A 15,861-nucleotide genomic window follows, 5' to 3' on the forward strand; every position below is an offset into this window, starting at 1 on the left:
GTGGCAATGGTGGGCGGTTCCTCAGGAACGTGAAAAGAGAACCAGCACCTGACCCAGAATTCCACTTCTGGGATCTCACCCTGAAGAACTGGGAGCAGTACCTTAAGGAGGTAGCCGGTTCCTGGCAGTGTCATTCAGAAGAGCCCAACAAGACAACCTGAGTGTCCACCAGTGATGTACAGTCAGTGGATAAGCTGGATGTGGCACGTCCATCCAAAGGGACATTACTCACCCTTCAAAGAGGCAGGGAACTGTGACACAGACTATCAGGTGGAGGGGCCTTGAAGACATTAGCTAAGGAAGCCACCCCAGAGACAAACACGGAAGGATCCCCCTGATGGGAGGTCCTTAGAGACACCCATGGAGCAGGGTGGCCAGGGTGGGGTGGGGAGGTGGGAGGCGCTGTTTCATGGGACAGAGTTTCAGGTCTACAAGGTGACGGGAGGTTTGGAGACGGGCGGTGGAGATGTCTGTACACCATGAATGTACTTTATACCATTCAACTGTCCTTAAAACAGTTAAAACAGTAAGACTTACAATGTGTCTTCTCCCACAGTAAAAAGAAGAAAATTGGACAATAAGAGGAAGTACTTCATGCAGTCAACAGGCCGCTCTACCCCTGCCCTCGTGGAGACCTATTTAAGCTGGGAAGCAAACTTGGCAGATACGTTTGCTGGCAGGCCCAGCTGTCACCTATGACCCCACTTCCCAAATTATCCCCTAGCTGGGGTGGCCTGAGACACAGGGAAGATGGGGCTTCCAGAAAGTTCTATGCTCCTGATGTAGGAGACTGTCTGTCCTGGCATGTTCCTGTTACAGACAAGGCTAGGCACCAAGTTCTGCTTCCATTTCCAGTAGGTGTCGGACATCTCTGCTGCATTGGGGCCACATACAGGCTGAAGTGACGCATGCCTCTTGGATCAACCTTGGGTGCTGCCGTATCCTGTCCTCTCAAGCCTACCCCAGAACAAGGCTGGTCTTGGGACCATCAAAAATCTCCTGCTAAGTGGGGACTGCACAGCAGTTCTTCCGGCGGCATCTAGGTATTTCCCTCAAGGAACAGGACTGAACAAGTCCACTTTGATGGGACTCACAAATGGGCAGGCACTTTTCCCAAGGGGCTCGAGACGATGCACATCCCTTGGCAAGTTCCCGTGCTGGTGGGTCTCGATGCCTCCAGCCTCGGGAACTCTAAGCACATGTTCCAGTGGGGACAACTGGGATGACAATAAGGTCCCTGTGTGATCTGAGATGGGCATCCCCACTTTTGCTTGGTAGGGACAATAACAAATCAAGTCCCTCTGTGGTGTGACAGGCCTTCAAGTGTCTGAGGACTCTTGGCCTCACTCTTCAGCTGGACACTGTCCTCCAGGGTCTTCTTTTCATCCTTTGGCCCGAGGCTTCTGCCTTAAGCCCACACAGTTCTCTTTGGCCGATGATGCCTTGGATGCGTGGCCGTCACACCCAAGCCTTATGAAACCCTGCAGGCTGGCTTGGTGACTGTGCCCATTGCACATGGAAGCTGAGAAGGGGTCAGTTAATTGTTAGCCAGTGACCGGGAAGCAGGGATCCAAAGCTCCAGTGAGAGCCAGTCCAGAGCCCCATGGGCTCAGCGGCCTTCAGTGGCCTCTCTGTGGAACACTGACACGGAGGCCCTGCTCTCTCAAGGGTGTTTTCATTTGTCCACATTCTTCCTAAAATGACTGAGGCACCAGGATCCCGACCCGTTGTCAGGTCAGTGGTGAGTGGAGGGAGGAGGCCTCTGTCCGTGCCCTGGGCTGGGGCCGGCAAACTGTTGCAGCCCAACGGCCAAATCCAGCCCATCGCCTGTTTCTGCACAGCCCCAGCTAGGAGAGGTTTCACATTTTAAAATGGGAGGAAAAAACCAAAGGAAGGTACTATTTCATGGTTCGTAAAAGTGATGCGAACTTCGAATCTCAGTGTCCGCGGAGACGTTTTGTTGGCCCAGAGCCACGCTTGCTTGTCTTGGCTCCGGCTGCCGTGACAAAATATCAGAGATGAGGTGGCTCACAACAGACACACTTCTCACAGTTCTGGAGGCTGGAAATGCAAGATGGAGATGGAGATGCTCTCAGCTCTGTCCCTGTCATCCATGTCCCTGCCCTCTTCCCGCTTGCCGAGGGCCCAAGGTGGAGAGCAGCTCAAGCCTCCCATGTGGGGCTTCACTTCATGGCCCTGGTTACCTCCCCAAGCCGCGCCTCTTAGAGCCACCCATGGGGAGCTGGGGCTTCAACGCTGGGTGTGGGGCATGGGCGCTCAGCACCTAGCACCTACTTGCACGGTCCCTGGCTGCTGGCCTCTCACACCACGATGGCACGGCTGGGTTCAGATGCACCTCAGCCCACGACAGGGTTGCAGTCTGATGAGCCCCTCCTAACTCGAAAGTGTCCTATGTTGAAAAGGCACCCAATACTGTGATAAGCCCATTATAAAGCTGAAAAGTCGTATGCTGAACCTCCGAGAGGCAGGGCAGTTTGAAGGTGCACCGAGTTGCAAGTCCAAGACGCGTTCTGTAGAGAAGACCTCAGATCGTGGTCCAGGACAGCGCCTCCGCCCTGCTTCACACACACCCTTCCCATGACACACCCTCCTCCGCTGCACCCCAGGCCCCAGGTCCCCGCCCCACCTACCATCCTTGCTTCCCGTGCTGACTCTAGGACTTCTCCTTGGTCTGTGTACTGTTTTGATGAAGCAAGACGACCTGCCGGGAGCTCCTGCTGCTGTCCTGGGCGTACTCCTGGTTACTGGGGTCTGGTTTGCCTGTGTGGTTGACTTCCCAGGCAGCTCCAGGAGTCTGCTGAGTTTTTCTTTGACGGGATCATAACCTCCTCTCCTGGGGATTTGACACGCTAATCCACTCTAATAACTGATACCCAGAAGGCAGACCCATTTCGGCAGCAGGGTGATTGTGATTGGTAGCATTTGGTCTGTCCCCAATCAAAACCTGGCTCTGGGGGAGGAAGGGGAATGTAGTAGATCCACTGGACACTGGGTGGCCTCTTCCTAGGGCGGGGGGCGTCCCGTGGCAGAGCCTGGTGTGTGCTCAGCAGTGACATCTCTGTCCTCCTGCCCCAACCTGAGTGGAGGTGGGTGTCAGCGGTCCCCAAAGCCTTCATGCAAACGCAGACCTTTGGTTTAAAGAGCTCCTTGTGTCATTCTGTGGGAGACACGTGCCCAGTGACACATCGTATGAAATTTCAAATGCTCAAGACAGGCCAAGTAGAAAGGCCAAAGCTAATTCTGTGCTTGGCTCTGTGGTCCGTGGAAAGGATCCCCTCCCTTGAGAGAACTGTTGTCCCGGGGGTAGAGGCGTTGCCATGGTCTGAGGTTTGAAATAGCTCTCCATGATTCATGGAAGTCGAGGGACATGGGGCAACGTCAGTGCACCCCAAGGAGAAGGACCCCCAGGAGCAGGTGTCTCTTCCGCCCAGCTCAGTGGAGTCGGCCTGCTCTCCCCTGCCAGATGGATGGGGAATGGAACAGCAGGGGGGGCCTGGCAGGTGGCCCATGTGACTGTGGGAGGACCCTTACTGACAGCCCAAGGGCCTGCAGGCAGCAGGTGGGCATTCCTGACTGAGAAGCATGTAGGGTGGGGCTGGAGGCTGATCACATGACTAAACATCCTGGCCAACATCTCTACTTTATACAAGACAAACCAAAGTATTGCAGATTTTTTTTTTTAAAGGATGCCTCTAAAACCCCAAATAACATCAGCAAACTGAAATCACACCAGACCCAAACCCAGCATCAGTTGCCGTTGTTCCTGGACAGATGCTTCCCTAGGATGCTTAAGCATATGATAAAGAAACCAGAGATGTTTCAGGCTTTGTGGCTGGTCAGTCCCTGTTGCAGCTGCTCAACGGCAGGGTGCAAAAGCAGCCAGAGATGACCGCTGCGTTCCAATAAAGCTTTATTCACAAAAACCAGCAGTGGGCTGGAGGTGTGGGCTGAGGTGCCCTCAGGTGTGATCTGCACACCTCTCATCTCAGTTTAAAAAAAGGTGATTTCCCTCCTAATGAAGTGAAGACCCAAGTACAAATCCTCACGATGCCCTGGGCCCCTGCTGTTCTATTCCTCCAGAAGCTGGCCTCATGGGTGCCCAGCCACAGCCTCGTCCTCTGGGGGTCATTCTGAGTATGGAGGGGAACCTCCCTGGCCAAGCAACCTCCGTGCTGGCCGTGAGAGGGCCCCCCCGGGCACCCTCAGGCTGTTCTGGCTTTCTCACAATTCATCTTCGGATTGCAGGCCTGATTAATCTCTTCCGGAGTGAACACTGTAAAGCCGTCTTGCCAGCCCTCTCCACGATGCTGCTCATCAGCAGAGAGGCAGAGCTGGGGACAGCTGCTGCGTGGCCCGGGCTGCTGCCTCTAACGCAGCACTATTTTTGGAGACTGCTTGTGCCTCGTTTATTTCTGTTTGGAGTTGCTCACGCAGACTGCGTGCTCCCTTTCTCTCTCCTGTGCTGAACTAAAAGAACACAGCGTTTTAAACCCCACCTGGGTTACCTCCTATGTGAGTGCAGATGAGCACCTGGAGAGCTCGGCGGAGGAGGGGCCACCTGGCCTCTGCTCCAGTCCTCAGCTCTGTGTGACACTGGCCTGCCCTCTGCAGGACAGGGATGTGGGCCTCGCTCTTTGGGGTGTGGTGATTAGTCTGGTCCTGGGGTAAAGGCTGGGCTTCAGGGACCACGCCCCATATTGGACCTCATACTGAATGGCTGGGGTCCAGGACATCCGGGAAGGGCCCTCTGAGTTCCAAGTGCCTAGTGCCGTGGTAGGGGAGCTAAAGGACAGCCCCTGACGCAACCTGGGCAGTGTCACTATGCAGGGATCAGTGTCAGAGCTTGGGTGAGGGCTTCATATGCACTCACGCCTTAAGTCTTGCTCCCCAATCCTGCAAGGCTTCGTCATCCTCAGCCACAGAGGACAACTGTGGAAGCTGAGCTTGGAGAGGGTGGGGAGCCTGCCCTGTCACCTGTGAGTGGCAGTTCTGGGGGTCTATCTTCTAAACGTCCTGTGCCTTCACCAGCAGAGAAGTCCAGGGACAAACAAGGGGGCGGTCCTCGTGAGGAGACCAGTGCAATCCGCCTTGAGCTGGGGCCGCCTGGGTCAGCTGGAGGAGGTGGAGGTGACCAGGGACTGATGGATTTGAGATGCTGGGGCCTCAGAGGTGGCTGGTGGGTCCATGCAGCATGTGAGAGAAGACAGGAGTACAGGGTGGCCCCAGGTTGAACTGTCAGCTTCCCAGACAAAGCTCGCAGTGGCGGTGTGCAGCCTGAGGTGCTTGTTGGACAAGTCCTGGGTGCGTAGGCTGCGGGTGTCCTCGGGATCCTCTGGGGCCCCTGTGCCACAGGGCCTTTGCAGGTGCAGCCCCTTCGGTCTGGATGTTCTTCCTTGTCACCTCTCCGAAGAGGCCAACCTGGAGAGCTCCATCCATTACGACATTGTGTGTTTTCTGCCAAAGTCATACCTGTCTGTGAAGGCTGCTCATGTGACTGTCCCTCACTAGATGTGAGCCCCAGAGGATGGTGGCACCAGGGTCTGTCCCATTTCCTGCTGAGCCCCTTGTGCCCAGGACAGGGCCTGACAGCTTGTTGGTGCCCAGAGTGTCTTTGCTGAAGGCGCACAGGTGTGCCAGCCTGCTCTGCACGAGCAGCTTTTGGCTTACAGGTAACAGACTCCAGTGAGGCCGAAGCGCAGAGTGGAGGGAAGTGGAGCGGTGAGAGGTCGTGTTCTGGCTGCTCCTCCTAGGGAGGCCGAGGGCGTCCTGCAGAACCCTCTAAGGGCTTTCTTGGCAAGGCTGTGGCCACACAGGCTCCTGGGTTCTCAGGCTAAGATTCAACTCGACAGTCTCTGTCAGGTGTGCAGCCCTCCTCCCCCACCTCAGCATGATGCTGGTGCAGGAAGCACGTGTGAAGAGCCGGGCATCTCATGGCATGTGCATGCACATACATACACACGTAAATACATGCAGACACACCTCTACCACCACCATTTCCACCACCACCATCTCCACCGTCTCTACCTCCACCATCACCGCCTCCACCATCTCCACCTCCACCATCTCTGCCTCCACCATCTCCACCTCCACCATCTCTGCCTCCACCATCTCTGCTTCTACCATCTCTGCCTCCACCATCTCCGCCTCCACCATTTCCACCTCCACTATTTCCACCTCCTCCACCATCACCACTTCCACCACCTCCACTTCCACCATTTCCACCTCCACTATCACTACCTCCACTATCTCCGCCTCCACCATCACCACCTCTACCATCACCACCTCCACCATCTTCACCTCCATCATCACCACCTCCACCATTTCCATCTCCACCATCACCACCTCCACCATCTTCACCTCCACCATCACCACCTCCACCATCTCCACCTCCACCATCACCACCTCCACCATCTCCACCTCCTACACTACCATCCCCACCCCATACCTCCTTCTCTACCACCTGCACCTCTACCTCTAACCAGCCCAGAGTCTGCTGCAGTGGCCACACCCAGGTCTGAATGGGTCACCCCATACTACTCAAAGTGGTCCCTAGGGTGGGCATCAGCAGGGAGGAGTTTTCTACCTCCTACACCTCATCTACCTGCATCTTCTGGAAGACTTGCCAAAGATAGGCAATCCTGAGGAACAAAGGGCCGGGAAAGTCCTCTGCCCGACTGCAAACCAACACTCTCAATGAACCACCCGCCATTTCCCCTGGACTTCCATGGCCATCTCTGGAGAACTCTATGTCTCTTGGGTTTCAGTCTTGGACACTAGAATGCTAGCTTAGCCCTTGGGCACCTGGATTCCCAGGAAAACCTCTCCCCAACTGGGGGGGGGGTATGGGGCTAACCTTCCCATCATGGGCTGCCCCATCTCTGGCAAGCACCTCTTCCCCAGCTTGCCCTTGACCTGCACCTGACCTTTGAGCAGGTATTCCACCTGTGGACTAAGGGAACTGGGGCTGACTGGAGGTGATTAGCAGGTAGCCTACAACTGAATTCCTGGAGAATGGCTGGTGACTTATGGCACTCCCCAGGCAGGGGTTCTCTGAGGTGCACCCCGGGTCCCACTGAGACAGGCCTGGCAGGCAGTATCACCTACTTTTCCAGTTAACCTTTTAAGGATGATTAGTAATGCTGGGTTTCTCCTCTACTGCAGGGACTGAAAATTTCATTTCAAAATAATGATTTAAGTGTAGCCAGGCATGGTGGCACATGCCTGTAATCCCAGGGACTGGGGAGGCTGAGGTAGGAGAATTGCAAGTTCAAAGCCAGACTCGGCAGCTTACTGAGGCCTGTTTAAAATACAAAGAGCTGGGGATGTGGCTCAGGGGTTAAGCATCCCTGGGTTAAAACAAAAAAGAAGTATCAATGACTAAAAGGAAAATATAAACTAAGAAATAGAATTGGTGGTGTGTACCTAGGACCCAAATCACAAGAGGAAAGGCCAATGATTGAAGTGTAAGAAATACTTGCCAAAGGCAGATGGAGACAGAGAGATGGAGGAAGAGGATCAGAGACAGGGTGACAGAGAGAGGGAGAGCAACCGGGTGCCAGAGCAGGCTCCATCATCTCCCATGGCCCTCGTGACCCCATTCCCAGCCATCCCGGAAGGCGTGGAGCCTGCACTGTGGGACCACGGGGCAGAGTAGGTTCCAGGTCGTACACCGTTGTTTTTCTTAAAACTAAACTTATGTCCCTTTTCTGTGAAGGTGTGCCAGAGTTCCTCCATTATAGGAAGTTGACCAAGAGAATCAAGGGAGCGACCAGAACCCAGGCAGGACAGCATGTTCTGGGGCAGCACTGCCTAGAAGCCTGGTGGGAATGGGGGTTCCAGGTTGGGGGCTGCATCTGACCACAGATGGGCACCTGCACACACACGAACACACGCATGTGCAAATGCACGTCCACTCAGCCCACCAGCCAAGCTGGGTGCCTGATCATCTACCAGAGGTGCCGTGGAAGGGCTCTCCCTGCATACCCAGCCCTTCACCTCAGGCCAGTGACAACTCTGTGCTTCCTGCCTATGGAAGGGGCTGAACCTCAAGGCATAGTGGGCCCTGGGCAGCCACCTGCTACTCGGAAAAGCAGATGCTCCAAAGGACGGGTGATGATCGAGGCCCAGGACTCCACGGAGGGTGGGGTGCCCAGCCCCGCAAGGCCATCTGGTGGGCCTCAGACTCATCTCACGAATGTCTAGGCAAGGCCCATCTCAACATGCTGGCCAGGGTGGAGCTCACCACGGATGCTCTAGCTTTTGTCCCCCTGGCGTGCCTGCGTCTTGCCTTCGTGGCTCTGGCTACTCTCTGAGGAATGGGGCAGGGCTGCCCAGGGCCTCCTTCTGGGGCCCAGGCCACAGTCACAGGACACCTTCTCCAGGTGGCCCCATGCCTGACTCTCCTGCAGAGGGGCAGCCCCTCTGTCTGGCTGGGGGGCAGACGAGGTGCAAGGCCCAGTGAGATGCCTGGGGCTGGCGGGCAGGGACAGCGCTCAGGACAGTGAGAGCCACTCCTCAGGCTGCCACTTTGTTGGCACAGCCCTCGAGGTCCTGGGGACACCAAGAGCAGTTCTCAGCCCCTCTGAGGTTGGGGGCAGCAGGTCTTGTCCTGAAAGATTCTCAGAGAGGGTGGGTAGAGGGTCCAGGGTGTCCTGTCCTTGGGAGCAAACAGGCCACTAGCAGGGTGAGGGGGACACAGTGCAAGGAGTGTGAAATCCAAGCCCTGCCCTTCACATCAGGTAAAAGTCACCTGCAGGGTTGATGGCCACCTCCAGGACTCCCTTGCCCCTGGTGCCACAGCGGGGTTTCTTGTGGGGCAGCACCCCTGCCCCCCACTTGCCAGCTCACTTGTGGGGGGATAAGCAAACCCAGAAGACTCTGCTGGCACCTGCAGCCTCACTGGATGGAGGGGACCCTGCTGCCACCGCTGCAGCACCTCCTGCCCCACTTCACAGTGGTGTCTACCTGGCTGCAGCATCAGAGACAGAACCTCCATATCTCGCCAGATAATCGATGAGGGAGGGAAGGTCGTGGGGCTGGGGGGCCCAGAGGACATGCTGTGCCCCTTGCAAGGGTGAGAGCAGCAGGAGGGTGCACAGGCAATGGCTATAGAGCCTGGGTCCTCCCATCCTTCTGGTGCATCCACCATAGCAGGGATAAAGAAAATGCTGAGCCTCCTCCTCTGGCCAGATGGAGAGCCTAAGTGAGCCAAAGCAGGAAAAACCCAGATGGGGGTGGGGAGGAAATAAGAACCGTCCCAGGCAGTGCTGAGCCCCAGTGCCTGACTCAGCAGGGAAGGGAGGCTGGGGGATGTCCAGCCCCCGCAGACCAAGGGATGGAGGATGGGTGGAACCGCGGGCAGACAGGGTGGGTCTTAACTGCTTGTACCCTATGGTGGGGGCAGGAGGGAGAAGCTGGCATCCTGGTATTTCTGAGATGGGCACTTTTGGAGGGAGAGTCACTTTACATGGGTGGCCATGTAGGCCTCCTCTTTGCAACCAAGCAGTCCCCTGGGCCATGTGGCCTTGTCCCCCTGCCCCCTTGAAGGCTTGGGGCCTCTCCCCCTCTGAAGCTCTGGACAAACCCACACCTGAGGAGAGAACCCATAGGTAGCAACGGGGCAGGGGGTCCTGCAGGCGAAGTGGCAGCTGCTGCCATTGCGCCCAGATGACCTGAGCTTCTGGCAGCACCGGGGGGTCTGCTGCGTTGGTCGTGGTGATGGCGCCTACCTCCAGGTGCTGTGCACAGGACCCTGGTCAGTGTGTCCCGGCACCTTGCTGGGCTTAGCACTGTCCTGGTAGAGAACGGGGCTGGCTGCTCTCGGCCGACCCGCGTCTCATGCCAGCTCACCCGTGAGGACCCTGTTCACTCAAGAGCTCTCATTACTGGGCAGGTGCAGTAGGAGGACCTCAGTCACAGCCTCTGGAAGAAAAGGGGGGCAAAGGCCTTGACTCCCTTCTCAGGGGGGAGCTGGAAGCTTAGAAGAAAGGTGTGGCCTAGTAGCACGTCTCAAGACTCTGCCTCTTGTGCATCGTGCCACTCTATTGACTAGGGGACGCCAAGACAGAGGCCTTCCTCAAGTTTAGGGTACCCATCTGTCCCTTCTAGGGGGCAGCACAGGCCAGCATCCTGGAAACAGGGCCACAGGTTGAGAACCCCACCTGTTCCTAGTGGGGTGCTTCCTCCTTCCAGTGACCCCCACCACTGCCCCCTGCAAGGGGCAGGCCTAGTCTTCTTGTTGCCTCCCCGGGCTGCTGAGCTCTCTGAACCAGGAGGGAGTTCTGCCTTCCAAAACTACCAGCCAGAGGAGACAGGGGACCCACCCTGGATCCAACTCCTGGTGCTTAGTCCCAGCTCCAGGCCCCATGGATGGCTTTGTATGGGTCGTGACCCAGCACGAGCCTGCTGGATGCCCATGTCCTGCCGTTCCACCCTCCCTCTTTGGCCAGCGACACCTGGTATCCAATCCCTGTCAAGGAGGAAGAGCCACCACATTAGAAAGAGAGCCATGGAAACTTCCGGGGGGAGCACTGGGTGGGGGCAGGAATCAGAAACCTGCTGTAGTAGGTTGAAATGTGTCCTTGGGTACGTCCAAGCCCTGGTGCCTGTGAAGGTGACCTTATTTGGCAAAAGGGCTTTTGCAGATGTTTAAGGTAAGAATCCTGTGATGAGATCATCCTGCTCTATGGTGGCTCCATGTCCAACAACAAGGTGCTTACAAGAGGCAGTGACAGACAGGAAGTGGAGCCTGAGGTGGACAAGGGGCACCAAGGGCTGTGGCAGCCTCCCGAAGGTCCCTGCCCTGCCCACATGGCGATGTTGCACTTCTGTCCTCCTGAACTGCCAGAGAGTGAATGGGGCTATTTTGAGCTTAGCCATTTGTGGTACCAGGAAACTGAGAGGGCAGTGCCCCCTTGTCCACAGGGCATGCATTCCAAGACCACCAGAGGATGCCTGGAAGCCTGATAGGACTGAACCTTGTGCAAGCCACGCTTTCTCCTGTACTCCTGCCTATAATAAGGTTTAATTTGCAAACCGGGCACAGGAAGAGATAACCACAGTAACTAATGGTAAAATAAAACAATTACAATGCAATGTAATAGAAGCCACTTCAACCTTATGAATTGTTCATTTCTGGCAACTTCCATTTGATATTTTCAGACCAAGTTGGATTGAGGGTGTCTGCAACCTCAGGAAGGGGACCACGGGTAACGGGGTACTGCCGTGTACCCACCTCGCCTCACCAGCCCTCTGGCCCTAGCACGATGGAAGGAAGCACAGAAGGTACCTTCTCACGGGCAAGTCACCCTGTGTGGGGCTCTGCTCCCGCCCTCTGCTCCCCGCCTCACTTGGGGGGAAGGGTAAGAATAGATAACAAAGGGCTTCAAAGAGGATTACTGGCCCATCACCACGTGACAGGACAGAGGCATGAAAGATTAATATCGTGCCCATGCGGCACACCAGCAATCTGAAAGCCAGCTTTACCCACCACATCCATTAAAGCCTCCGCTGAGTAAAAAGATCCGCAAAAGAAAACCATCAGGCCCTGCGCCTTTGCCACCACCAACTACAGGGAAATTAGTTTTTCAATGCTGGTGAGGCCGCACTGAGGCTGCTCCACGGAGGGGCGGGTTCTGGGGCACAGGGAACCCGACTTACACAACTTCACCCCACCAGGTCAAGCGAGGAAGTGAGGTGAGACGCTCAGGAGCATTCACGGCAGCCTCGCTTGGAAGAGTGAAAAGATGAAAAAATGTTTAGCATGTGTTGGAAAAGCAGGAAAGGATGCAGCCCCTCCTGCGGTCTCCCTGTTTAGGAAAGTCCTTGGGCTACTACAGTAGTGGAGGACTCCCAGGTGTTTCTGAGGCTGACAGGTGAGGGGAGGGGCCTCTCCTATGATCTCTGCCTTTTAAAAAAAATTTTTGTTTTTAATTGTAGTGGGACACCATATCTTTAGTTTATTTATTTATTTTTATGTGGTGCTGAGGATTGAATCCATGCTAGGCGAGTGCTCTACCGCTGAGCCACAACTCCAGCCCCTGACCTCTGCCTTAATGGCCCCTTTCTTTCTCTTTTTAAATTTTTTTTTCTAATTAATTACATGTGACAGTACAATACATTTGATACATTGTACACAAATGCTGATGTCTGCTTTCTTGTGGAGCATCTGTATGCCTAAAAGCAGGTAAAGGCAGATGGCCAGGGTGGGGTAGGGGAGATCCCATGGGAGTGCTTGCAGCTAGAGCAAGCAGGGCCAGCTGGGGGACCGGGCCACACCTTCCTGTGCTCCCCCTTGCTTGCTTCCTGGTGACCTGGCCCAGGAGCAAGGTCAGGGGAGCACTTGTCTCCTTAACAGGGTGGTCTAGGACTCGGTGGTTTAGGACTGGTCCCATTCTAGCTCTGCCCATTGCTAGCTTCGGGACCTCAGGCAAGGTCTAGGACCTGTTCTCACCTGTGAAGCAGAGAGGGTCGGTACCCTCTCTGAGGCAGCTGGAGAATTCAGAGGAAAGGAACATAAGATATGAAGTGGGGTACCCCACGGAGAGTTAACCCGCAACGAGGGCCCATTGTCAACGAAAGTAACCATGGACAGCGATCATTATTACCCTCTTGTCCTAAGCACCTCCCAGAGTCAGAGGACACCCGGCTCACTTCCTGCAGCGAGGGCAAGTGCTGTCAGCAGTCCAGCGCCCCATCCAGGCCTGGAGGCCTGGACTTCTGCTCCTAGGACCTCAACTTTCTTTGCTCTTGGGAACCCCAGATCTGGACCCCTTGGGAAGGCTTCTGCAGTTCAAAGGAATCAGCTGCACATAATTAAGTGCCTCAGTTGTAAATCAGAGCCGCGTCCTCCTTTCTGGCCGGGCAGCACCCAGGGCTGAACCTGTTGTGTGGAAACGCCAAGAGGCCAGAGGAAGGAGCTCATCCATCCAGACTCCAGGAGGCAGGCAGCCTGTGCCCCCCAGGGTAGGAGGCCAGCTGCAGGACTGTGGCTGCCTCAGCACGCAGGTCCCACACTTGGCTTTGGTCACCTTCAGCCTAGAGGCATATCCTGCCTCCTGCCATGTCTGGCTGGGTGCCAGGCCCCAGAAGCTGTGGCTATCTCTGTCCTGCCTTGGGAATTGCCTGGTATTCAGGTGCTGGGTTGGGGAGGTACCTTGGGGAGGGTCCCTCAGTGGTGTGGTCAACCTCAGGCAGGCCAGGACCACCTAGTACTTCTGAGGATTCTGAAGGCTTCTCCCTGGTCCGAGGAAGCCTGTGCTTGAGGCAGCGGATGCATTACAAGCCAGCTCCTGGGGGGTGGAGCAATCAGAGGGGAGGTGAGACGGCAGGGGCAGCTGCGGCTTTCCTTGTTCCCTGAGCAGACAGTAGGAACTGTGGTCTTCAGCTCTCTGCAGCTTGGAGCCCTGGACCTTGAGACATGGGCACAGAGGGCTGTGGCTATAGCTTAGTGGTAGAGTGCTTGCCCAGCAGGCACAAGGCTCTGGGTCCAATCCCAGCACCCCAAATAAAGCTCTGAGGAAGAGCACTTGCCTAGCATGCTGAGTCCTGGGTTTGATCCTAGGCACCACGAAATCAGACAGCAACCTACTGATTAAGCAAGCAACCAACCACACATGGGCACCAAGAGCAGTCCTAGGAGGTGAGTGCAATGGCTCAAAGGGCCTGGGCACTTTTAAGTCTGTGGAATCAGCCTGGGTCCAGTGAGTGTTCACTTGGCTTGATGGGGGAGGGGTGGGGAGAGTGTGGATTTGCATGTATTCACGGCAGGCTGCCTTTTGCTGATAAAAATCATCATCATGTATGAGGGTCCCCTGGAGGATGCACCCCAGACCACCTGGTTTGAAATGGGGAGCTGGGGCTGAGGGATGGGGCATGGAGCAGGGTCTGGGGGGATCTGGTATGGGACTGATTTCTGCCCTGATCCTTGGGGGTAATGTGGGACAGGGACAGGCATGACCCATCCTCATGGAATTCACCATCTGGGAGGGGCTGAACATCCGCAGAAATCACTGCTAAGGGGAAAGCTTCTTGAGACCTCTGGGATGCCGAGACCAAGTATGGGTTTCCCCAGCCTCAGTTTCCACCTCCCTGAAACAAAGGGGCTGGGTTGCAAGCTTCGCAGACGTGAAGAGCCTGAAGGGACCCTCCTGGGGGTGCTGGCTGCAGGAGCTCAGGACCCAGCCCTGCAGCACCCAACAGAATAAGCTGGATATGGGCTGCATTAGGGACCAGAGATTCTGAGCCTGGGGACAGGTGCCCTCTTGTCCCTTCCAGGGGCTGGAGGGAAGGACCCCTGGCCCAGGGCTCCCCCTACTTGCTGCTCCCCAGGGAACCATGTGAAATACCCTGGGGCCCAGCCAGGCCTCGGCACCCACTCGGCCCAGCAGGTGGCTGGGCCACTCCGGCGGCTCTCCATGGTTGCCATGGCTACCAGCTGCTGAAGGGTGGGGAGAAACCCTCTCCTCAGCATCTTCCCAGCAGCACCCAGGGGACTTTGCCAGAACCTTCTGGCCATGGGTTGGGCAGGGGTGAGTGCCCAGTGGGGCACAGGGCTCTGTGTGCAGGTTTAGGAGATGATGGGCATCACGGGCAGCCTAGAGTTCCCTGAGGGTGGCACAGGGAGACTTGGGGCCTTGAGGAGGGGGACCTGGTCAACTCCCCCCACCCCACCCACGCAGGGTGAGTGACCCAGTACAGCCACAGGGGAGGCTGCCCATCTTCCAGAGATGCCCAGGCCCCAAGACCTTTCCTCCACAGTGCCGACACCACGCGCTCCTCCTCTCCCCTTAGTGCCCAGCTCTCCTTGCCTCAAGGCCACCTCCCAGCTCCTGGCTTCAGGCCTGGCTCCCCCTCACTCCCCCTTTCCTGACCTGCTGTGTGGACGCTGTTGTGTCATGCCCACCAGTCTGCAGACGCTTCTGTGGTGGCCCAGGGCCCCTCTGTGCTGTGGACCATAGTCCCCTTCTCCATGGCCACGGCCTGGCGCAGCCAGCTCACCCGCGCCTGTCTGTGGTCCACGAGGAGGGGCGGAGGACGACAGCCTGCCTGTGGCCAGCCTCGGCCTCCTCTGAACAGGCCGTGCTGTGGGGAGCCTTGCTGTTTGCCCGGGCCCTTCTTGACAACTGTTGTATGCACCAGGAGGGTGGGGGTCCATGCCCCTGAAGCTGGCCCACAGGCTCCAAGTGGCTTTTCCCAAACCTATCTTTCAGCATGAGGAGAAAGCACAGCAGCACCCGAGTCCCCAAGGTGCCCAACACAGGACAGCTGATGTCCCCTGAGCACCGCTGCCGGGCCAATGAGCGGGATGTCAACAAGGAGGCCTGCGGTCCTCTGGTGAGGAGCGAAGCACCGCTGTGCGCCCGAGGAAAGGGCGATGTGGAGTCTGAGCTGGGCTCTGCGCATCCTGCTCCAGGCGCCCAGTGTCCTTTGCGGGGCAGAGGGGAAGGATGGCTCTGGGCCTCCTGTCCGTGACACCTGAATACCTCCTGGCCCGGGTGACTAAAAATACCATGTATTTATTGCCAGGGAAAGACAATACCCCCTGGGGGTGAGGAGCAGGATCAGAGGTGGCAGAGCAGGGAGCAGGGAGGGGTGCCACAGGAGGTGCCTTCACAGAACATGAGGCGCAGGTGGGGTGCAGCGGGGGCACACAGTGAGGGCCAAGAGAACACACAGAGTGCAGACAGGGTCTGGGTACGCACACGGTGACAAGGGTCTGCTCTTGCACACAGCTCTGGCTTCTCACAGCGGACAAGCATTCGGGTGTCTGCATCCCTGAATAAACCTCATTCCAAGGGGTCTGGGGAGCTAACAATAGCCTCTCCCTGAGCACACACTGGG

General features: G+C 56.6%; 1 protein-coding gene across 4 annotated transcripts in view; it reads right to left on the reverse strand.

Annotated features, from left to right (window-relative positions):
* KCNAB2 (potassium voltage-gated channel subfamily A regulatory beta subunit 2) overlaps positions 1 to 15,861 on the reverse strand; it is an 84,887-nt gene that overhangs the window by 60,820 nt on the left and 8,206 nt on the right. Inside the window, exon 1 of one of the 4 annotated variants that reach the window (XM_081306823.1) lies at positions 2,652 to 3,127. The exons of the other annotated variants lie outside the window; for them this stretch is intronic. The gene's annotated coding sequence lies outside the window, so the exon portion shown is untranslated. Of the gene's footprint in view, positions 1 to 2,651; positions 3,128 to 15,861 lie in introns of those variants that run through there. 4 annotated transcript variants of the gene reach the window in all.

Source organism: Spermophilus citellus (assembly GCF_964194105.1).
Source record: "Spermophilus citellus genome assembly, chromosome: 9".
Classification (NCBI taxonomy): Eukaryota; Metazoa; Chordata; class Mammalia; order Rodentia; family Sciuridae; genus Spermophilus; species Spermophilus citellus.